The sequence below is a fragment of the Populus alba genome, chromosome 5 (genome assembly GCF_005239225.2).
Source record: "Populus alba chromosome 5, ASM523922v2, whole genome shotgun sequence".
Taxonomy (NCBI): Eukaryota; Viridiplantae; Streptophyta; class Magnoliopsida; order Malpighiales; family Salicaceae; genus Populus; species Populus alba.
The window spans coordinates 22002925-22028415 of NC_133288.1; the positions used below are offsets into that span (position 1 = coordinate 22002925).

A 25491-nucleotide genomic window follows, 5' to 3' on the forward strand; every position below is an offset into this window, starting at 1 on the left:
AAGGCTGCGAGTGAATGGAATTGATCAAATCATCACTGGAGTGTTTTATGTACCTGAGTTGAAGAATAATTTGATCAGTATTGGGCAACTTCTACAGAAAGGACTCTCAATTGTATTTCAGAGTGGAAAATGCAATATCTTTCATCCTGCAAAGGGCTTGCTTATGGAATCTGCAATGTCATCCAACAGGATGTTTGTTTTGCTTGCTACGTCCCAACCACAGGAATCTACATGCTTCAACACAGTCACAGAGGATCAAACACATCTTTGGCATTGCAGGTATGGACATTTGAATTTCCAAGGTTTAAAAACTCTCCAGCAGAAGCTTTTACTACTTTCAAAAACTATAAGAATCGTGTAGAAAAGCAAACAGGTTCAAGCATAAGGGGATTAAGAACAGATCGAGGTGGCGAATTTACATCTCAGGAGTTCAACAACTTTTGTAATGAAAGTGGGATACGCAGGCAATTGACAACATCATTTACTCCACAACAGAATGGAGTTGCAGAGAGGAAGAATAGAACCATAATGAACATGGTCCGGAGCATGCTTTTAGAGAAGAAAATCCCCAGAACTTTCTGGCCAGAAGCAGTCAACTGGACTGTACATGTGTTGAATAGAAGTCCAACTTTTGCTGTCAAGAATCAAACTCCTGAAGAAGCCTGGAGTGGTGTTAAACCGTCAGTGGAGCATTTTAAGGTTTTTGGGTGTGTCTCTCATATGCATGTACCTGATAACAGAAGAGCAAAATTGGATGATAAAAGTTTAAGTTGTGTTCTGCTTGGCATCAGTGAGGAATCAAAAGCATACAGATTGTATGATCCTGTCTCACAAAAAATTCTTGTCAGCAGAGATGTTGTGTTCGAAGAGGATAAAAGCTGGAACTGGGATAAAAGACATGAAGAAGTACCAGTAGCTGAACTCGAATGGGGTGAGAATGAAAAAGGAGCAATTCTTGACACTAAATCTGGAGAAGACGGTGCTGCAGACCTCAACAACAACACAGGAGAAGAAGCGTGTGCAGACTTCAACAACAACACAGCTGTCAACACAGCTGAATTCAATCACAACTCAGGAGGAGAAATCAACACAGCTGAATTCAATCACAACTCAGGAGGAGAAAATGCTAACAACAATACAGGCGCAGACTTCAACAACAACACAACTGCATTCAATCACAATAATCTTGACAATCCTCCTAATACAAATGACAGAAGAGGTAGAAGGCCACCAGTATGGATGAAAGACTATGAAACAGGACAGGAACTCTCTGAAGATGATGTGGCTAATTTAGTCATGTTTGCAGCTGCTGATCCAGTTCACTTCGAAGATGCAGTTAAGAATGAAAAATGGCGAAAAGCCATGGACTCAGAAATTCAAGCAATAGAAAAGAATGATACATGGGAATTAAAGGAGTTACCTGCAGGAGGAAGAACAATTGGAGTGAAGTGGGTATATAAAACAAAGCTTAACGAGAATGGAGAGGTAGATAAGTATAAGGCAAGGCTTGTAGCAAAAGGTTATTCTCAGCAACATGGGATAGACTATACAGAAGTGTTTGCACCTGTGGCACGATTGGATACAATTCGTTTGATAATAGCACTTGCAGCTCAAAGCCAATGGAACATTTATCAGCTGGACGTGAAGTCTGCCTTCTTGCATGGGGAATTAAATGAGGAAGTATTTATTGAGCAACCTCAAGGTTACGTGCACAAGGGAAATGAACAGAAAGTCTATAAACTGAAAAAAGCTTTATACGGACTTAAGCAAGCTCCACGAGCTTGGTATAGTCGTATAGAAGCTTATTTCGTGAAGGCAGGATTTGAAAAATGTCATTTTGAACACACTTTGTTTACAAAGACAGCAGAAGGAGGTAAAATTCTAATTGTGAGTCTTTATGTTGATGATCTCATATTCACTGGAAATGATGAATCTATGTTTGCTGAATTCAAGAGATCAATGATGCTTGAATTTGATATGACTGATCTTGGGAAGATGCGGTATTTTCTTGGTATAGAAGTTCTTCAAAGGACTGATGGAATATTCATTAGCCAAAAGAAATATGCTCGGGAGGTGCTGGAGAAATTTGGAATGAATAAATGCAATTCGGTTCTTAATCCAATTGTCCCAGGTTGCAGACTTTCTAAAGATGCAGATGGAATTCAAGTAGACAGCACTATTTACAAACAAATTGTGGGAAGCCTCATGTATTTAACTGCTACTCGACCGGATATGATGTTTGTAGTTAGCCTTATTAGCAGGTATATGAGCAATCCTACTGAACTTCACATGGAGGCAGCAAAGAGGATCTTAAGGTATCTCAAAGGAACAACTGACTTCGGTGTGTTCTACAGAGGAACAGGAGAATTGAATGTTTATACAGACAGTGACTATGCTGGAGATCAAGAAGACAGAAAGAGCACTTCAGGTTATGTGTTCTTATTCAGCTCAGGGGCAGTGTCCTGGTCATCAAAGAAACAGCCAACAGTAACTCTATCAACTACTGAAGCAGAGTTCATTGCTGCTGCTTTTTGTGCATGTCAGGTAGTGTGGTTGAGAAGGATTTTTGAGACGCTTGGTAAACATCAAGATAAGCCTACAATTGTTCATTGTGATAGTAGCTCAGCTATCAAACTTGCAAAGAATCCAGTGATGCATGGACGCAGCAAGCACATAGACATTCGTTTCCATTTTCTGCGTGAGCTTATAAAGGCTGGAACTGTGGAAATGGTGCATTGCAATAGTCAAGACCAAATTGCAGATATAATGACTAAACCTCTGAAGTTAGATGCATTTGTGAAGCTGCGGAAGTATGTTAGTGTTTGTCAGAACCATCTGTATAACTGACTGCAAGGTGCATTCAGTTTAAGGGAGAAATGTTAGATTATGGTTAGTTGTGCAGTTAGCAAATCCTATGCTACTGCTTCGTTAATAAATCCCTGTTGTTTAGGGAGTAGTTAGTTTTTCAAATTCTGACTTAGTCTATTACCACGTAATAGGTTGTTAAACGTGGGCTGCTATTTCCTTTCTTTTACTCCTTCTGTAAAGCTATTTAAGCTGCTGTTGTTTTCATAATAATTAAGAATCATTCTTTTCTATAAACTAGCAATCTGAACAGTTCCTGTTTTTAACACACTCAGTCAACAATTAAAAAAAATATTTTCTTAATATTATTTAATTTTTATTTTTAGTGGTAGTTACGTACTGTCTTTCATGGGAATGAAGCCGTCAACATATCTCACTAAATTATTGTTTCCCATAAATTTCTCACCCATCATTATGAGGCCATATCACTTTTTAGTCGGTTTCTAAACTGAATTTTGTAGGAAATATATATATATAATAACATTTGATATATAAATGCTGTTATGATCAAAATATATCGAATTTAAAATCAGTGTGTGTTTCGTTACCAATTCTACTTTTTATTTTTAAAAAATAGGTCTAAAACAAAAATAGGCATGGGTTAATAAAATTAGGGCAGATATATTTTTTATTAAGGAAGAAAGATGAAGCAGCTTGAGAGGAGGACTGGTGTATGCAGTGAAGTAAGACTCGTGTAAAATATTCGTGTTATATATTGCTTTTTCAGTTTTTGTCTTCCAAAGAAGCATATATGATAACATATTATGCTTAATATATAATTGAAAATAAACCAATCCTATGTTTTTTTATTTGTTCCAAAGCTGCTAATATATGAGCTTAGTATCCCTCCCTCCCTCCCTCTGTCTCTCTATCTCTGAACTTCATCTTATTTTATCTCTCCTTCCTTCAAAAACTACGAACATGCGACTATTTTTATAGAAAAAATCTATTAAATTATGAGCTCTACATTATTTCTTACTAATAAAAAAATTTAGTTTGACTCGTAGACTCAATTTAAATATATTGAAAAATCATTCTATCATGTGGCAACACAAATAATAAATAAATTATATTTATATTAAAACTTGAATGTATGTTTTAGAATAAAAAGGAAAAATTGAGTAACTAATATTATAGTGTACGTACGCGGGTGCACATCATAGTAAACTAATTAAACAATTAAAGTTGACGTTGATAATTTTTTTCTTAAACAATTGCAGCTGCGGTAGAACAGTTGGAGACTATACGATCAAAATGTGCTTCACCCTTGATTTTTACGTGCGAGATTGGCACATCTACAGTTTACTTGATTCCTGCAATTTCCTAGTGTTTCTGAAGTTCGAAGATTTTGAATCAAACAACATTGCCATTCTTTTTAAGTTTGTTGTTGAAAATAACTAGGGAGAAGGTACGTAAGAAGGAAACTTTATTTTGCTGACTTAATTATACAATACTTGAACATATATATATATATTTATACTAGTATAAGATATGTAATTTTAAAAAAATTTAAAAGATAAATACATCTTTAATAGTTATATACTCCTAGAAAAACCCAAAAAGAAGTAAAAACCACTTTAACTTTAAAATTAAATCAACATGGTTTTCACGAGACTTATTCGGAGAGTAGCGTGCATGTTATTGTTTTGGAGAAAATTATTCGGTATATCATAAATAATTATATTATATTTATATATACCTAATATTTTTTTCTAGTAATTTTTGCAATGCATGAATAGTAATTAGTTATATTATAACCTACTAATTACTCTTTTGAGAGAAAAAAATACCTAATTTTCGTTTTACACCACGGCATTTTCCTTCCATTTTCCTACAAGTTATGCGGGAAGTAGTAGGAATAGAAGTGATTACGATGCAATTTCCAAGAAACCGTGCTAGGGGCCTGAGTAAACGCGGCCCTAACCGAAACTCCTCTGCTGTAATTTCTCTTATAAAATACAGCTTTATACTCAAGTTTAACATATGCGAAGAGGAACATGAATTCCATGGATTAAAGGAAGAAGGAGTCAGGTACATATTACTTAAGTTTCATTACATGATTAATGAGTTATAGACAGGGTTTTTTTTATTGCAATTCATTGTTCCCTGTGAATTGTACGTGATGCAGTTTATTTTACGTTCTTTATTTGAGATTTCTGACATCTGATTTCTGAATTATCGTTGCAAACAGAGAGGAAGAACAGTCCTCTGTGAATCATAGATGGGTGAGATTAGCCGGGACAAAAATCCATAGTAGAGGGTAACGAGAAGGCAAGAGAAGATTTTGGAGAGATGGGAATTAAAGGCAGTGAGAAAAACTAAGAGAGGAAACTGTGGTAATTACCTTCTCTCTAACTAGCCTTGAACCCTTGCCCTGATGGACTGCGTGTCAAACACAAACCAACAAGTTATGAGGAAGACCGAACCACCAAGAAAACTGGCTTGATCTCCTAGCAAAGTCCTGCCAGCCAACCAACATCTACATGGTTTGGAACATGACATCAAGCCAAAGTTGGTTTGCAGCTCTCTGCTAGGAGATTAGATTAGTTTAAACCACTTTTAGTTTTACTGATTCTTTATCTTATTCCTTCAAAATCCTCTATTACTTCCTACTGTCCCTCTTCTATGCGTTTTTGTCCCTGGCAAATCCCATCCATGTCATCTGAGATCTAGAAAGGCATGGTTTTACAGGGAACGAAAGAATTTGTTGAAAGGAATGGTTATGATTTCATCTTGGTTTCCTTTTTCTGTAATCAGGTATTATCTTGTTAACGGAAAAGATCAGGTACGGTAAAGATCATAGTGTCATCTCGGTTTCCTTTCCTTGCATCAAACAGGGGAGGAATTTTATCATTTAAGGGATTTTTGTTTAATTCCTTTCATTTTCTTGTTGAATTTTTTTATAAAGCTTACAATTTTCATTTCCTTTTTTGAATTTCTTCCGTAGGCGTGTGGCTGGGATATTTCTCAGAGTTTTCAGAACCGAGTCTAACATAAGCATTTCCTAGAAAGCCAGGATGGCTCAGTGTCTAAGAGGGAAGGAGGAGGAACAAAACATTTTAATGGGATGTAAAAATTAGGAATACATTCTTTGAAGTCAAAGGAATTTGCAAAAAGCTAGGGCAAGAAGAAATGAAACAAAATATTACCTTTCGTGGAAACTACAAGCGGTTTCTCATCCTATCATATGCTGCTTCTTTTCCTTTTCTGTGGAAAGTCTTTTCACTTTTAACAGTGAAAGTTTCACCAGAAGGGTGTTGGATTAATTATTGTTTTTTAAAAGTGTTTTATATTTAGTAATATATTAAAATAATATAATATATTAAAATAATTTGAAAATATAAAAATTAATTTAAAAAAATTAATTTTTTATAAAATATTGTTTCGAAAGAAATTTCAAACAGCATCTTAGACTAATAATACAATAAAAGCCAAGTAATCTGTCATAAGGCTACATCGAACTTTATACTGTTTCTAATCTGAGTTACATGGGATCATTCTCCAAAAAGAAAAAAAGAAAGTAAAATAGGATTTATGTTCTTATTTTGTTGACCAATAACAAGTTGAGCATGTTGTTGTCACTCCCCTACAGTATTTGGGCCATTAATTGCTTCCACATTGTAGCAGCTAGCGAGTTGTATTTGGCTCAAAGGTTTGAGTAGTTATTGCCTTGTAATTCGTACAGGCTCTAACCATATTTACCCACCCCCAGCCGAAATCGACAGCCACCCGAAACTCGGCCCCCAATTCAGCTAGCCCGGCCCAGTGAACCTGACCTCAATAGAACACGACCAGGTCAGTGACTAGCCGACCAAATGAAAGAGGAAAGCAAGAACTTGAGTCCAGAACCCGAGCGAGGCAACCTAGTCGCAAGAAAAACATAGAACTTATATCTTTTCAAGCTTATTTATTTTTAGATCAAACAAACGCAACCATACCCAACACAGAATAGGTTTGTGCTTAAATGAAAATCAAAAACATTTCCGAGTCAAAAAATTATACTGTTTTTGAAGATTTATGGGATGCTTCAGTTAGGATCAGATAGGTGAAAATGGGAGTGCCCTGTTGTCGTAACCAGGGAGTGGGCTGGACACCCTTCTCGCATGTTTATATGCGAGCATTGACCACTCATCATATCCCGTTAAACCCTGAAGGATCATGGTTCGTATTGGATTGTTTTTCTCTGTTTTTATAGCAAGTCTGGAGACCTCCCTTTCTATCTTGTCGATGTGGATAATAAAGCCCAACTCGCATGTCTGGATGGTGATTGAGTCAATACCTTTTGACCTGCTGGGTTTTCCTTTATAGCAAATGACATGTTCTTTTCACTTAACTGGGTGAGCACAAGTTTTTGATGTATTTAAATTATGCTTATTAAGAGGTAGAGATGGTGGGACAGTTTTTTCTATTGGAATTATATCTATCTAAAATTAGTGTTTATTGTCTTCAAAAAATAAAAATAATTGATTTATATATGAAAATATAATTGATCTCTACAAAATATACTATCTTCAATGAGAACATCAATATCTCCATGTGATTTTGGAAATGAAATAGGAATAGCGGCACATAATTATTCATGCTAGTAAAACCAGATCAATGAGCAACTTTCTATAATAAAATGAAAAAAAAAACTTCTAATTTATCCTTAATCATTACATGTTGTGGTTTTGATAAGATAGTATTGGATATTTTTATGTTTTTTAAAACAATAGAGTACTTGTTTAAAATTTGTGGTAGCTTTGTTTTTGAATTTTTTCAAAATTATATTTACTATAAAAATATATCGAATTAATATTCTTTAAAATATTTTTCAATAATTTTAATTTACTGCATAAAAAAATATTTTTATATATTTTTAAAAAAAAAATATTTTCAAAGGCATATTATACCACAATACTGACCACACACCTCAATTAATATTGAAAAATGCGTGTGTTAATTTAACATACTTTAAAAACAAAGACCAAAAGGTTGGAAATTCATTTAACCTCTGTAAAATTAATACTTCTAGGATCATGAAAATTAATTAATATACTATTTAAATTTTAAAAATAATGAAATATTTTTTAATCAAGGCTGTTAAATTTATCATAACTATAATTTAGCTCCGAGTCTGTTTTCTCTGTCAATTCGTGGACATAATAGTTGATTAAATCGGTATCAGAGACAGCTCAGTAACTAGATTATTACTGATGAATTGATGGAGTTTTCTTGGGCTTCAAAACTGTAAATGGGCTTTTCGCACCATGTCCTCTCTCGGGCCATACGTTGCTTCTGCTAATCCTGATCAGAAAGTTGGATCCAATGTAGAGTCCTGCCTGGGCTAGCCAGTTTCCTATTTATCTGGTGGGCTCTTTTCTCAGGTCCTAATCTCTTAGCTAAAAAATAATTTGGATTGAAAGTTAGAAAAAAAAAAAAAAAATTGATGTTCAAATCTCTTAACTGTTTTAAAATCTAAATTCTAAACTTATATGTAACCCTATTTTTTTAAATTATTTCATTATAGAATCAAGTTCGTTTTTTATTATATCTATCCAGGTCAAGATATACTCGGTAGATCAAATTAAAGATTTATAGTTTTGTTTATCAATTAAAATATTTAAAAAATAATAATATCCCTAAAAAATAAATAAACAGAATAAAAATTAGCAGTATACATACATTAATATTAATTTACATTTTTAATACGTTACTTCTTGATGTCTGGAATGTTATATCTGCAAATCTTTTGTTCTGAAATTAAGATATCATCATTCTTCTTCTACTGAGAGACTGGCCTCTATATCCGAATCAATATTTCCCCAGTAATTTTCTATTTTCGGTGACTAAATCTTCAAATACCTTTATATTTTTAAAACTAAATTTAATATATACTATATAATTTTTTTCTTCAAAGATCTAATACATTGAATCAACAAACTCTCGACAGCAAGAATCTCATGAATTCGGTGCTGGTTCGAATTTCTTATGAATCGACTCGATAACATGGGATTAACATTACAGATTCCACGCTAGAATTCGGAACCGTTTATTTTTTTATTAACATTACAGATAAAGTCGGTGCTGGTTCGAATTTCTTATTGAATCAACTCGATAAAAGATTACATGGATTAAACATAAAAGATAGATTTTATTTATTTCATTTTTCGAATTTTTTTATCTTGGAATGTGTTTTACTTTTACAGCCATCTCTAGGTATATTCTACACTATAACTCAATAAGATATAAATTTTTTAAGCCGTGCGGTGCGGGTGTGCCTGCAATTTCAGCAAAAAGTTGCTGCTATCACAATGAATTTGGCTTAAGAAAAGTAAAGCATACATTTTATGGCTGACTTATCTCCATGTTATCTTTTATTTGCGGGTGGTTCCACCGTCCGTTGCCCGAGAGCCAGGCACGCGTCCATGCTCTGCAGAGTAAAAGGACAACCCCCTCTGTCCTCTCATTCCACCATGTGATATGAGAATGTGACATTTCAAGACCTAGGGCACTTGTTACCCTTATAAGATCCGATCTAAGATAAAAAAAATATTGGGTTTTTTTTATTCTTATCCAAAACAAGTTCTAGAATCAATGAGTCATCAAACCGTCGTTTCGGAACCGTTTGTTTGTGTGGTCCCGGTGTTTTTTATTTTTTTTAAAAAAAATTTTTATTTGTTTATATTTTTGATAGGTTGATGTTATAAAGATTTTTTTATAAAAAAAATTTTTATAACAATTATAAAACACGACTCTCAAGCAACCATAAAGGTTTAGATTTTTCTACCTGGTTTTCTTTATCCATGCTTAATTCTGACTGGTTCGACAACCACATGATTGAAAAGATTAAAGCTTTCCGTCTTGGACATTCAGGGGATTTTTTTAAAATTAAGTATAGTAATCTAAAATTTTTTAATAAAAATAATATTTTTTTAATTTTTAATAAAATAGTATATTTTTTCACCTTGTTGCTACTTTAAAACACATATATAATACTTAAATTTCTCTGTTTCCCAAATCACGATTAAAAAATATCACACTTTGAGAAAGCGCGATAATCTTAATATGAATTAGTTAAAATTAAACTTGCCCTCTAAAGACTGCTTCTCAGCATCCTCAGCCTTGGAACCATCAACAGTAGCTTGGGTAGTATTATCAGTCTCCAGATTATCTGCATTTGTTTCTTCTTTATCAGTTGTTTCCGGTACCTCCTTAGATGGAGGCTCAACATTATCATCCTTCTCTTGCTCATTCTCGACACTCTGGCTCTTCGGCTTTCTTCCCCTTTCACGCTCATTTGACAAGATATATATAAAAAATCAAGATTTAAACAAAAATCAAGATATAAAACCGCACCAACCAAAATTAATTTTTTTTCTTGATAGATTTGGCAATTATTTCACTTTCACAACCTTGGGATTCCACTGGTTGGGGCTGCTCGTCCACTAGGATTTCCCGGCGAAAGGCGACCCAGCTTCTCCCGAGAAGGAAACTTGGCGGACCCACCTCCACTGGTGGGGCTGCTCATCCACACACTGCCATTGGCCTGAGCCAGGTAATAATATCTTGCGTCCAAAGTTGTATGGACAATGGCAAAACAAGGGGTGCATGTCGTAGAAACAAGAAAATAATAAAAAAAAAACATGACGTGTTGAGAACGTGATATTTAATTAATTATCCGTGGTTCATTACATGTGTTTTTAAACTATAATATTATGTGTTCAGAATAGCGACTTTTTTAAAATTATGTTTATTCACCATTTTTTATATGTTAATTGTACAAGTTTATCCGAATTCAGGTGGGTAATAAAAAAACGTCTAAGAGATTGCAGCCTCATTCAAGCTGGGCAAATGCATTGTATTAGACGCATCACGAGTTTAACAAAGGACCGCCACTGGCTGAGCCCATATTTTTACGGTTGATAAACCTTGAATATTATTATGATTTGTGGCTTTTTTTTAATATATTAAAATAATAATTTTTATTTTTTAAAAAACTTTTTTTTGATAATAACTTCAAAGAATTCTAAAAATAAAACAAAATAATTTAAAATATTAAAAAATATTTTTTAAAAAACATAATAAATAAAAACTTCTGTCTACTGGTCCCACATGCCTTCTATCTTATCCATATTCAAGGTCCCATGAGGCCTCCTCCTTTTTTTTACCCTCATTATCTGCTAAAAAAAAACCCAGAAAACAAAGCTTTGCTAGCTCCAAAATCTTTTGACTTTTATAATGAGAAAAGGAAATGACAGTGACGTAGTTGCAAGGCATATCCAGAAGTATTATATTGTGGTAACGCACGTATTGATTTACATTATATGTTAATAAATTTTTTACAATGTATAATAATCCCTCTAGCCTCTCCGGTCAACCCTTCCTGGGTAAATAGTCCAACACAGATGGATTGTAAAAAAAATATCAAAATAATGCAATAGTTTCAAAAAAAACATTTAAAGATCTAGTTCTTCGGATGAGGTTAGCCACACCTGATTAATTTAATAATATTGGTTTAAAATAAGATATCAACAACAAATAAAGAATAAAAAAAACAACAAAATTTAATATAAAAAATAAATATTTTTTAATATTATAAAAATATATTTGTACAATATTTATAAAAAGTTTCAATGATATATTCATAAAAGATCCAAGCTCTCCATTTTTTTACCATAAAAAAAGATTTTAAGAGACGCTTATGGTTGTAAAGAGTAAGAGAAAATTAATAATCAAGTTAAATCTTAATTTATTTAATAATATAATAAAAATATAAGGCAACAAAAAAACTAAAAAACAATGTGGAACCACAAATTTGAGAAAAAAACATGACAAAAAAAATTCAATCTTATTAACTTTTCAATTACATGAGTTAAAATAAAAAGAAAAAAATACTATACAATATTACAAAATATTAAAAATCTTATAAAAATAATGTTTTTAAAAAAAAGTTTTGCTAGCTCCAAAATCTTTTTGACTTTTATAATGAGAAAAGAAATGACAGTGACGTTGTTGCAAGGCATATCCATAAGTATTATATTGTGGTAACGCACGTATTGATTTTACATTTATATGTTAATAAATTTTTTTACAATGTATAATAATCCCTCTGCCTCTCCGGTCAACCCTTCTGGGTAAATAATCAACAACAAATGGATTGTAAAAGAAATATCAAAATAATGCAAATAGTTTTCAAAAAATACATTTAAGATTCTAGTTATTCGATGAGATTAGTAAACCTGATTAATTGAATAAATATGGTAATAAGAGAATAACATAATAATAATAATAAAAACAACGGTTTAATACAAAAAATAAATGTTTTTAATATTAAAAAATATTTGTACAATATTCATAAAAAGTTTCACCCATATTATTCATAAAAGATCCAAGCTCTAATTTTTTAACCAGAAAGAAAAAATTTTAAGAAACGCTTTTGTTTTTAAAGAAGTAAGAGAAATTTGATAATTAGGTTAAATTTTAATTATTTAATAATATAATAAAAATTATAAGGCAACAAAAAAAACCTAAAAACAATGTGGAACACAATTTGAGAAAAAAAACATGACAAAAAAATACAATCCTTGTCCAACTTTTAAATTGCGTGAATAAAATAAAAAGATAAAAAATATTACAGGAGTGTCACAAATATTAAAAATCTTATAAAATAATGTTTTTTAAGAACAAATTCAATCTATATATTTTTTTAAAAAAACTCACAAAGTGATCATACCACTCTCTAAAAATCAAAACACACCCACTTCATAAAAATTAATCGCAATCTAAAAAAGTAAACAAGCAAAAAAAATTATTTTAAAAAACTAATAAAATAAGATATCATTTAAAAAAACTTATTTTTAAAAATAGGCCGCTCATTGTTTGAGCCTCGTAATTAAGCCCAAGAAGATATTGACCCTCGCATGGGCTTTTTATTTTTTTTCAAGTTTAAACTAGGTGGACAAGACCATTTCAAAAAAAAAAAAATGATGTGTTGTTCCGTATTAGCAACGGAGCTTTGTCCGCTAAGTTCTAAATTTAGCCATTTATGTGATTGGAAAATATAAGGTTCCTTTTTTATCAAAAAATCTTATTTTTTAATTTATTTTTTACCCGAAAAAATCTAGAAAACATCCTATGAACTTGCAAACAACATGTGGCCTTTAAAACACAAAAAAGGGTCAAGACCTAAATCAACATGAAACCCGAAAATTTCTTAATCCATATCTATTTTTTAGGTATTTCAAAGAAAAAAAACTTTATCACCAACCCCCTTCATCACACGGAATTATTTACACAAAAATTCAATTGTTTTGATGTTGGGATCATCGTAAAAATAACCTTTTCTCTTTACACTGGAATTTTAACGACTCTCTGTCTCTCTCTTTCCCCAACCATAAAAGAGCTAAAAATTATGAAAATATAAAGTGTGGTATTAAAATGAATTTTAAAAAATTACAAAGACTAATAACCGGATATCTCAAAGGATAAGGAACGAAAATGAACTTTCACAACCAACTTCAAACACAACGCGTTCAATTCAACTTGCAAAGTATCTTATCTTTTCTTTTCACTTCAATTGTATGTATTTTAATTTAATTTTTATTCTTGAAAAAGATATACAATTACAGGCTAGTTTAAATTCAAAAAAGCTAAATCATATAAAATAAAATTTGAGGAATATACTGAATTGAAAAAAAAAAAAACATTGCTCCAATCTACTGTTTTTGTGAGATAGTAAATGGTAAAAAAGAAGAAGTTAATCTCTTTTGATATATTGTATAATAATTGATATCTCATCGTATGATGATGACCGTGTCTTGTCTGTATAATTTCTCTCGGGCACAGTGGTGCATGAATACGTACCCGTGACTTTGCGTACAATAGCGGTACTGTTAACTCATTGCAAGGTTGTCATCGCTGAGTCAGCTAGACAAGTTCTTAGGGTCACAAGCAAAATGGTTTCACTACAAGCAAAGCATAACAATTTATACAAGTCAGAATTTTTAAAGAATAACAAATCTAAAATATTTATTGGTTATTCATTTAATTCCTTACTTATTAAAAAAACTACTACAATTTTTTTATTTAGAAAAGACTAGAAAACCCTAGTGATGGGAATAAATAAATAGATAAATAAATATATTTTTATAAATGGTACATAAAAAACTATACAATAATATTAATTACTGAACCTAGTGTCCAACCTTGTCTATATGATTTTTCATACAATGTAAAATATTTTCATAAATATTTTTGTAAAATATATTAAAATTTAGATATTTATTAAGATATCTATCTTGAAATTTTTTATAGAAACATATATATCTAGAAGCAAATAAAAAGGACGAGGGTGCATCTTTTGGACAATATAATTCCAATACAGACTTAAATGAGGTTTGGTAAACATTTAAGCCAAGATAATATTTATTCTCTTTTATATCTATACAAATAATATACGAATTCAAGTTTTGAAATGTTTTTCTTGCATGTATCATTGGGTCATCATGACTGTAGTTTAATCGACTCATGAGAAAAACAACCAATCTTTCCATGGAGAAACTTTTCAGCCTCGTCAATAAATAAAAAACTAGAAAAACATAATAATTCTAAAAAAAATAAAAATCAAACTGCTTAAATTAAATTACTCTCGATTTACTAACCCAGCAGTTTTATTTAATAAACCCATAGCATTGCTTTAGTGTTAACAGATCAAAAGCTAACAATGCCGACGCAATAGCTTAGATTTATGCCCAGCTCTTTTAACTTTTAAGAAATCCAGACCACAATATCAAACTGCTAATTACTAGTAAAGTCTGAACATGTCAGACAAGGTAATCCTTACCAGACGCAAAGTTATTTGCCATTATTTTTAGTGCCAGATGCCTTTCAAACCGTTTCCCAAGTGAGATCAAAACATTAAAGTGAATAAAATGATCAAAACCAAGCATACCAAGTGAACTATATCTTACGAAACATGCTTATGTGAGCAAATTCAACCTTTAAATATCTCGATGAGCCAAGAACACCTTGAAGGCTGCAAGAGCTGCTATAAGCTCTCTAGGGGGGATGAATCTTGAATTAATTAACATTTACTTGAAGATTATAATTTGAAACCCCAACAAGGTGGATCCAATTATCCTCCACTCCTTGTATTTTTGACAGATATTTTTAACTTAGTTCCTTTCATGTTTTGAGAGTCTACAACTTAGCCCCTCAACTTTTCTTGACCATTGTTTTGTCAAAAACATCTTTGATTTGTGCCTTAAATCTCAAATCTATCACTTGATGATTAGAAAAACCCACTACAGTTAGAGAAAAGCCAATTAACTTCACAGCTACCAACAAAAAATAAAGAAATAAATTATAACTTAATTCAAAACAGGGATTTTAAAAAATTTACTCCACAAGTTTTGAAAGAGCAGAGAGGTTTCTAGAGACAGGTTCACACGCTTCCGACAGATACGACAGATACCATGCAAATGTACAGTGTCAGCTCTGGCCTGGCTGTAGAGTACGAGATTCTCCTATACGTCGACGGTTTTCTGAGTCAGCATGTGAACGATCCAAAAATATCCAAATGGATAAGCCCGTAATTCGTTAACCAACCAAACTAACCATGGTTAACCAACCCCCGACCTCTATATAAACGAGGAAGTCACCCGCTCCTCGAACCTTCAGTATCCGTCAACCACAAACAACTAAGCATTGTAGAAACAGCTTACTCTACAACCATGGCCACCACATCTTCTCTTGCATCTCTTAGCTCCTCCATATCCCCTTTCACTGGCTCAAAAAACGTCTCACCAAATCAAGCCTCATGACATCACCATCTTCGTTCAGCTTCCGCCCCTTTTCGAGTATGCGCCGGCTGCGCTTCCACCGCCGAGAGACTCACATCATACACTGCGGCACCAACATCAGCATCTTGGGGGTCCTCTGGTACGAAGTTCTTGGATTACAAATGGGTTGCCTACGTGTACAGAGATCAAGACTGCTTATCAAGACTAAGCCAAAGAGTTTTGCATCCTGATGCTGCAGCTAAACGGCTCAAAGGGAGGACACCGCTTTATGAGTTCATAAAGTCCAATGAAGCTTTACGCAAACTCTGTCCGATCCTGGAAAATATTAGAATATGTAAATAAATCTATTATGCGCCACCTAGACTCTCCACTAATCATGTATATTTATATCAGCTTTCATAATTGAATGACAGTCAACGGAAAACATTCAAATTAATTCCATCATGGTATCAGAGCAACCCTAAATCCATTTCTTCGCACCAAGCCGCCGCCAAGGTAATTTTTGTTCTCTGTAAATAAATCTTCTCTACACACGCCACCCCAGTCTTATTGGCCTCCCCAGTGACCTTCATTTTTCAGACCCAGCTATTTCCACCTTTCCCTTTTCCCTTTCCTTCTCCCTTGGCTCAAAGAGCTGCTAACCGTTTCCCCCATCCTCTCTGCTGTTCCCGCCACTCTTTGCCATCGAACCAGTGCAGCCTTCCTTCTCTCCCTCTCAGCTGCTCTCTTTTCCAGCCGCCAGCTCACCATGACCCGTTTCCATGCAAAGACCAGCCACCCGCACACTCCATTTCTGAAGCTGACAGACCCAGCCTTCGTCATTTCTATCTCCTTCACACCTTTGTAATTTTTTTTTTCCCCCTTCTTCTGGCCAGCTAAGAGTTTGAGCCCCCGTCTCCCCCCGTAGCTTTCCCTCTTCTTTCCTTCGTCCCAGCATCTAGGCTGCCTCAAAACTGCCTCCCCACAAACACCATGACAGAGCACACATCCGACCCAGCACACTCCCCCCCTTCTCCTCCTCCTCCTAGACAAACCTCCCAAACCTCATCCTTCTCATCCTGCTCTTGCAGTATCCAACATCAACACCTTCATCAAAGTCACCTTAGACATTGAAAAGGCCAATACATTACGTGGTCGGAGCTATTTTAAAATCCATGCTAGGCTTATCAAGTTCTTGATCATATCATTCCTTCCTCAGCAGCAGAGATGAAGCAGGACACATCTCTTCAAGACACAGGACCCTGACCTCTGGTCCCGGGGTTGATGCCATTGTTCTACAATGGATTTACAGCACTATCTCTGAAGATCTTCTCAAACACCATCCTTGAACGTGACTCCACCGCTGCACTTGCATGGAACAGATTGAGGGACATTTTCTCGGACAATAAAAACTCTAGGGCTCTTTATCTAGAACAAGAATTTTCAAAAGTTCAAAATGGAGCATTTTACAGATGCCTCATCCTTACTGTCAACATCTTAAGTCCCTCTCGGATCAGCTGTCAAATGTTGGATCACCCGTAACAAATGAAAGTTGTTCTTCAACTTGTTTCGGGTTTAACTGATGCCTATGCCAGTGTTGGTTCCCAGATTCGTCATGGTGATTCTCTTCCTCCCTTTACAAAGCACGATCTATGCTGGTTTTGGAGGAGACCGGCAAGGATGAAAAAGGCTTCTCAGACCTCTTCCAACTCTTGCCTTTCTTTGTCTCTCCAGTCGCCCATTCCAGTGGCCATACGGCTGGAAATCCATTCCACCACCGCTCCAATCACACTTCCAACCGAAGCTCCTCCACCCGTAATAGCAGAGGAGGTGCATGGTGCCCGTAGTAGCAAAGGCAGAGGAAGGGGTGGTGGCCGTGGAGGCCAGTTTGCACCAGCAACAGTACACTACACCCTGGCAGCCAATGTCCTCACAGCAGCAGCAATGGTCTTTTCCTCCTTGGGCTGGGCCGTGGCAACCTTGGGCTACACCCCCATGCCCATACCCAAACAGCAAACCACTTGTCTCACCAGCCTAGCTCTCAACGTCAGACAGGCCTTCTTGGGCCAAGGCCACAACAGGCCCACATGGCAGCCTCTACACAGCAGGCCCATCATCTTATGCTCCAACCGACATTCAAGCAGCTATGCATACACTCTCAATTACTCCTCCTGACAATCAATGGTACATGGACACCGGAGCCACATCTCATATGACCGCAAACGGAGGTAATCTTACGTCTTATTTTCAATATGAGCAACAATCGTAATATTACTGTTGGTAGTGGGTCATACTATTCCAATTATTGGTTGTGGAAACGCATTACTACCTAACCCCAACCCTTCTTTCTCTTTGAATAATGTCTTGCATGCCCCAAAATTGATTAAAAATCTTGTCTCTGTGAGAAAATTACCATTGACAATGATGCTTCTGTTGAAATTTGATCCTTTCGGTTTTCTGTGAAGGATTTTTCAAAACAGGGATGCCTTTACTGAGATGTAACAGCACAGGTGACCTATATCCAGTTACCACAACACCACCCATTGGAATCTCACCACCATCAACTTTTACCGTTTTGTCTCCTGAATTATGGCATAGTCGTTTAGGACACCCAGGAGCTCCTGTTTTAAGCTCTCTTCGTAAAAACAATTTAATTGTTTGCAATGAATTCCAAGATAATTTTGTTTGTCATTCATGTCCTCTTGGGAAGCAAGTTAAATTACCTTTTTATGACTCTCTCTCATATACCTCTTTGCCTTTTGATATTGTGCATAGTGATATTTGGTCATCCCCTACTCTTAGCTCGGGTGGTCATCGCTATTATGTTTTGTTTCTTGATGATTTCACGAATTTTCTATGGACCTCTCCAATTGCCACTAAATCTCAAGTGCACTCCATTTTTCTATCATTTCGTACTCATGTTAAGGCACAATTTGAAAGGGAAATCAAATGTTTCCAATGTGACAATGGCGGGGAGTATGATAATGGACCATTTCACAAATTTTGTCAATTAAATGGAATGACCTTTCGATTCTCTTGCCCTCATACATCTCCTCAAAATGGAAAAAGCGAGAGAAAAATTCGTACCATCAATAATATCATCCGCACTCTCCTCGCTCATGCCTCTCTCCCATCCTCCTTTTGGCATCATGCACTTCAAATGGCCACCTATCTTCTTAACATACTCCCCAACAAAAAGCTTGCTTTCCAACCACCCACAAAAATTCTCTATCAAAAAGACCCGTCCTACTCTCACCTTCGAGTTTTTGGGTGTTTATGCTATCCTCTTCTTCCATCTACCTCTAGAAATAAATTGCAAGCTCGGTCAACACCATGTGTTTTTTTAGGGTATCCATCTAATCATAGAGGTTATAAGTGTTATGAGTTATCGAGTCGTAAAATACTTATTTCACGGCATGTGACTTTTGATGAACATACATTCCCCTTTTCTAAATTACATGCTCCTCAATCTCCTACTTATGATTTTTTAGATGCAGGAATTACACCTCTCTTTCACTCACCTAATCAACCAAATCCATTTGAAGCCCAAGTCTATCCCACCCCACTCGTTGCTCCACCGGCCCAACCTACACCTCCTCTACAGGCCCAACAAACACCACTCATCACCCCAATTCTTACTTCTCCAGTTAGGGACCTCTCCCCGCACCAATCCGCTTCCCCTAATCGAACGCTACCCAGCCCATCCAACTCCTCACCACGACCCATATCTCCTTCTCCCACCGATCAACCAAATTCACACAGTCCACCTCCTCCAATGGACACAACCCAAGCCATTCCACTTGACCGTCCACCTCACTCTCCACAAATGACAACACGATCCCAACATGGTATTTTTAAGCCCCGCAAATTCCTTAATCTTCATACCTCATCTGATAACTTCATTTCTCCATTGCCCACAAATCCCCGTAATGCATTCCATGATCATAATTGGAAAATGGCCATGAAAGACGAATATGATGCTCTTATTGACAATAAGACGTGGGACTTGGTACCCCGTCCAGTTAATGCTAATATCATTCGAAGTTTGTGGATTTTCAGGCATAAGAAGAAATCTGATGGTTCTTTTGAGCGGTATAAAGCCCGTCTTGTTGGTGATGGTGCAGGTCAGCAAACGGGTATCGATTGTGGTGAGACTTTAGTCCGGTGGTCAAACCGGCCACTATTCGAACGGTACTCAGTATTGCTTTATCTAAATCTTGGTGTCTTCATCAATTGGATGTAAAAGAATGCTTTTTTTGCATGGGAATCTCGAGGAAACAGTTTATATGCATCAACCTCCTGGCTTCCGAAGTTCAGAACACCCAGATTATGTTTGCTTGCTTAAGAAGTCCCTTTATGGGCTTAAGCAAGCCCCCCGTGCTTGGTACCAACGTTTTACGGATTATGTGACTACATTGGGTTTCTCTCACAGTATTTCAGATCATTCTTTATTCATTTATCGTCAGGGGCAACGATATGGCATATATTCTTCTTTACGTGGATGACATTATTCTTACTGCATCTTCAGCTGCTCTTCGCCAATCCATCATGTCTAAGCTTGATTCTGAGTTTGCTATGAAAGATTTGGGTCCCCTAAGTTATTTTTTGGGCATTTCTGTTACCAGACATTCAGGAGGTCTCTTTCTTTCCCAAAAGAAATATGCCGAGGAAATCATTGAGCGGGCCGGTATGTCTTCTTCTAACCCATCTCCTACACCGGTGGACACGAAAGCCAAACTCAGTATCTCTTCAGGAAATCCTTATCATGATCCAACTGAGTATCGTAGTCTTGCTGGCGCCTTACAGTACCTGACATTTACAAGACCGGATATTTCTTATGCTGTTCAGCAAATTTGTTTGTTTATGCATGACCCCAGAACTCAACACATGTCTGCTTTGAAGCGTATCATTCGCTACATTAAGGGCACTATCGAATTTGGTCTCCACCTTTATCTCTCTTCAGTTCATAAACTTATTTCCTACACCGACGCCGACTGGGGTGGTTGTCCAGACACCAGACGGTCGACTTCAGGTTATTGTGTCTATCTTGGGGACAACTTAATCTCTTGGTCTGCAAAAAGACAGCCGACCTTGTCCAGGTCTAGCGCTGAGGCTGAGTATCGTGGGGTAGCTAATGTAGTGTCTGAATCTTGTTGGATTCGAAACTTACTCTTGGAGCTACATTGTCCTATTCCGAAAGCCACTTTAGTATATTGTGATAATGTCAGTGCGGTGTATTTGTCCGGTAACCCAGTTCAACATCAACGCACTAAGCATATTGAGATGGATATACATTTTGTAAGAGAGAAAGTCGCTCGTGGTCAAGTTCGAGTTCTCCACGTCCCTTCACGTTATCAGATTGCTGACATCTTCACTAAGGGACTTCCGCTGCAACTATTTGATGATTTTAGAAATAGTCTCAACATTCGATCACCTCCAGTTTCGACTACGGGGGTGTATTAGAATATGTAAATAAATCTATTATGCGCCACCTAGACTCTCCACTATCATGTATTTATATCAGCTTTCAAATGAATGACAGCAACGGGAAAACATTCAAATTAATTCCATCAGAAAAACGGGCTGATTATGATCGCTCCCTTTACAGACGAGGAAGGCAAATGAGCTCGCCGTTTGTAATGTCCGCTGCTACTGCAACAACAATGGCAACAGGTTATGCCGCTGCTGGATTTTCTGGCTATACAAGGCGGAGATGGGAAACTGATCAGTGCTGGTAAATGGGAAAAGAGGCCGTAAATTTGTAGATCATGATTGATTTTAGCCCCTTAGATTGCTAGATGAAACAGTTAGATACAGTATTGATCCCCAATTCCTCACATTTTGGGGATTATTTCCTGTTGTAAATAGTCAAGATTGGACCTCAATCTTTTGTATCATTGTCCCAAGGCGGCATTTTTTCAGCCTGGAATAATTAATTCTCACTTATGCTAATGCTATCATTTTGATATGGATGTGTTGGAACAGTACTAATTGAAGGCCTCTGTTTTCGTCATCATAATACTTGTACCGGAATATATTTCCAGGAATTTGAATTTTATTCGTGAAGAATGCTTCATTTACAAATGGAAATGGAATGAAACCTGGATTCTTTTTTTATTGATAATTTAGATTTATCTATGTTGGTTTGATAAGTATGTGGAGTGATAGATACAACTGAAACAGAGTTTCAGTTTCAAACTTATCTGTCGATGGAGTGTCCCATGTGCTGGAAGCCATATGGATGATTTTTGATCAATGATTGGACGAGAGGTTTGGAAATTCTGAAATTTCTTGGAGTTCAGAAACAATTGGCTTCGATTTTCAAAATATGAACAGGAGATATCCTCCAGGACTTGTAAAGTGGACGCTCTCCGATCTCTTTTGGATAGAAGATGAGAGGTGGGTAGGAAAAGTGGATGGAAAATCAAATTTAGCATACGGTATACAGCAGCTAGTAAGAAAAATAAATTAAAAAAAAAATTAAAGAGCTGACTTGTAACAAGTAACCTAAATTTTAAGAGAATTAATTTCAAGAGTTGTTAGAAAATTAATTCAAGAGCTAAAAAGATCTTTTTTTCTTGTTACTACCATCAAAGTTCACAACATAAATATTTTTTATATTTTTTTAATGTGAAATTAAAAATCTATTAACATATATTATGTTCATGAAAAGAAAGTTATTTGTCTATTTTTTTTTAGTTTAAATATTTCAATTTAAAAAAAAATAATATTTTTTTCAATTTAAATCATATATTTTTTAAAATAATATTTTTAAACTTTATTATTTATAGCTATTACCATTATAGTTATACAATGTTAAGCTAAACAAGCATAACAAAGTCTTAGATGATGTTTACATTAGTAATTGTTTTTTAAAGTGTTTGTCACTTGAAAATATATCAAAATAATATTTTTTTTTATTTTAAAAAAATTATTTTTGATATTAGTACATCAAAATAATATAAAACAAAAAAATAATATTTTTAAAATATTTTTTAAACACAAAATATTTTTTTTTAGTTTTTTAACTTAATATGTATCTTATGTTAGAGTAGTGGTAAATAAGATTTTTAAAATTATTATTTTTTATTTTAAAATATATTAAAATAATTTTTTAAATTTGATATTAACACATCAAAATTATAAAAACAACTCTTAAAAAAAATGTAAAATCTCACATTTTTTCAAGCTAAATATATTTTTAAAATACATTCAAATACTGTTTCAAACACAAACAAATAATCTATTCATTCATCCACGAGTCAACTTCACCGTTTTATTTGGATGATGCTATCATATAGGTTGGAATAGTTGATACGCAAGTTATGTTTTACTGGAAGCTTTCTTCAATGAGACGGTTTAATTCAGGAATTTGTCGTTTGCTACTAATAAATGAAATTTGTCTCGGCATAAAAAGTTCCTAATAGCAGTGATTTTGAGCCCGTTTACCTCTGCAGCTTGGGCTGCATTTTATTTAAAACGATTTTTTTTAGTAGATGAATTTTTTTTAGTGTATTATTTTTTTAACATTTAAAAAATAAATTAATCTAGAATGAATTTTATACTTGATAATATTTTATTTAATTTTATTATATGTTAAAAATATTATAAAAACTGTAGTTTTTGTTGGATGTATTTCGTACGTAATAGAATTATAAATAGTTTCATTGAATAATAAAAATATTTTTATATAAAATATGATTTATTTCATGATATAATAACAATAGTTAAATCTACAATATTTAAATTAAAAATCATAAGTACTAATATATATTTTTAAAATTATTTTATAACCTCAATTTTAAAAGCATTTTTAACCAAACATATTAAATTATTATTTTTTCAACTTCAATTTTAACCACATTTTTAACCAAACACTTATTTTTTTCAAACTAAACTCAATTAAAAATACTTTTTATAAATAATTTTTTTAAACCATAATCACAACAGCTACCGTAATACCAAACACACTCAAATAACAAATCTTTGTCCGGTTCTATGCAAGGCTCGACTTTTTAAAACCCATGACATCCAAGTACCAAGGAAAAGCCTCGACCAAGTCTTAACAAGTTAGAGAGGGAATCCTCGGCTTGAGGCTTGAGACATCAAATTATTCGGCCTTGTTCTTAATTTAATTGAGATCCATTTCACTGGACTGGAACAGCAGATGATATAACAATTTAATCTAAATGATTGTATTTCATTAATGGATTTTTTTTTTGGTAATCACTTATGTGAACCACCTCGTGAATATATAAATTTAAAAATTATAGCCAAGATTGATTACAAATTCCAAAAAATAATATTAATTTGAAGTTAAAAAAAAAAAAAACTTAAAAAAACATGTTTAGAACTTGATGCTAAACGGAGCGTCAAATCTACTGTAAAGCAAATAAAATAAAATCCTAAATAACAAAAATCAAACCATAAAATTTGTGTCCATCCCTCGACAGTATTACACAGATAAGCTAACATCAGTTTATGATAATGGATAACATGTCCTTTTGGATAAGCTAACAGCGTACAAATTCTGTTCAAAACATGATGCGTGGAAGTTAAGATACTTTCGTGGAGCTGCCACTGAGGTTTTTTTTATCAAACAGAATCAAATGTCCTCGAAGCCGTCATGTATTTTCTATTGAACTGTAAATGGCAAGAGCAGCTCAAGGTACATAGAAAGCAAGGCAGCAAATATAGGCAAAGATACGTCAACCATCGAGTATTTATTTGAAATTTATCTCGGTAAGACTTGACGGCAAACTGTGTAACAAGCATGACAAGGCATTCAAAATTTATCGCTCAAATCAGTAGTCTAAATTCTTACTCGGAGAAGACGAGAAAACAAACCCATATGAGTCAAGCTTCCTCCGTGGAAAAAAAAAACAAATTGGTGTAATGGGACAGAAGCTTGACTCCTTGACAGAGGCCTTTTCGAGGCCCGTGTAGAAAGTCTATAGGCCTATCAAAATGATCTTCAAGATCATCTTCGAAAAAATGGGTCAATCCAATGTCTGTCCTCTCTACCCACCCGAAAAACTCGATTCTTACTTTTCCTTGAGGCGCTAGAGGACGAGGCAGGGTCGGGTTTTTACGCCATGACCGATACCTATTTCGCTCCTATATATATATATATATATATATATATATATATATTAAGGTTGTCAATTTCGTTTCTTTTCATCTGAAAATATCAAAATATTTCATATCAATTCAAAAAACAAAAAAAAAAAAACAAATTTAATCTCATTTTTAAATCTCGATCCGTTCCGGATTTTTTGGCTAAATTCTACCCGGAACGTTCCGGTTTCATTTCACATGTTTCGTTCCGCACTTGAAAAAGTCATTGAATCAAATTGAACAACCTTGTTCAATTTAATTAATTAAATCATCCAATTATAACAAGCTCTTTTTTCATTACTATTTTCAATAGCAATAATATTAAAAATTATTATTATTATTTTCATTGATAATTATATTAATTTTTTAAAAATAGATTTATCACTGATATATATGGTTTATATTCATGTTGTTTTTTTCATATTTATACCTTGTAGAAATTTGAGTGAAACAATTGATACTTTAGATTCCATTAACCTTAATAACATTGACCTAACTTTATATTTAAAATATTATTATTAAAAACATTTTACTTTCATAATATTTTGATATTTTATTTAAGTTGAATTACTTTAAGTTAAAAATGTATTTAATATTGACTATTTATAAATATTTTAAATTTTAAAATTATATTTGTTTGATATTGTGTTTGTATTCATAATTTATAATTAATTTATCTTGAATTTGAATTATGTTTGTTGAATATATATATATATATATATATATATATATATATATATGAATCATG

The 25491-nt window shown here is 34.1% G+C and overlaps 1 non-coding gene and 1 pseudogene across 1 annotated transcript; one reads left to right on the plus strand and one right to left on the minus strand.

The window, feature by feature from the left end:
- Nucleotides 1-6898: 6898 nt before the first annotated feature.
- Nucleotides 6899-7005, minus strand: LOC118062309 (small nucleolar RNA Z279/snoR105/snoR108). Its single transcript, XR_004689730.1, has one exon. It is a non-coding gene; the product is annotated as a small nucleolar RNA Z279/snoR105/snoR108 (small nucleolar RNA).
- An 8504-nt stretch (nt 7006-15509) lies between these two features.
- LOC118062023 (chaperone protein dnaJ 11, chloroplastic-like) lies at nt 15510-21578 on the plus strand (annotated as a pseudogene).
- The last annotated feature ends 3913 nt before the right edge of the window (nt 21579-25491 follow it).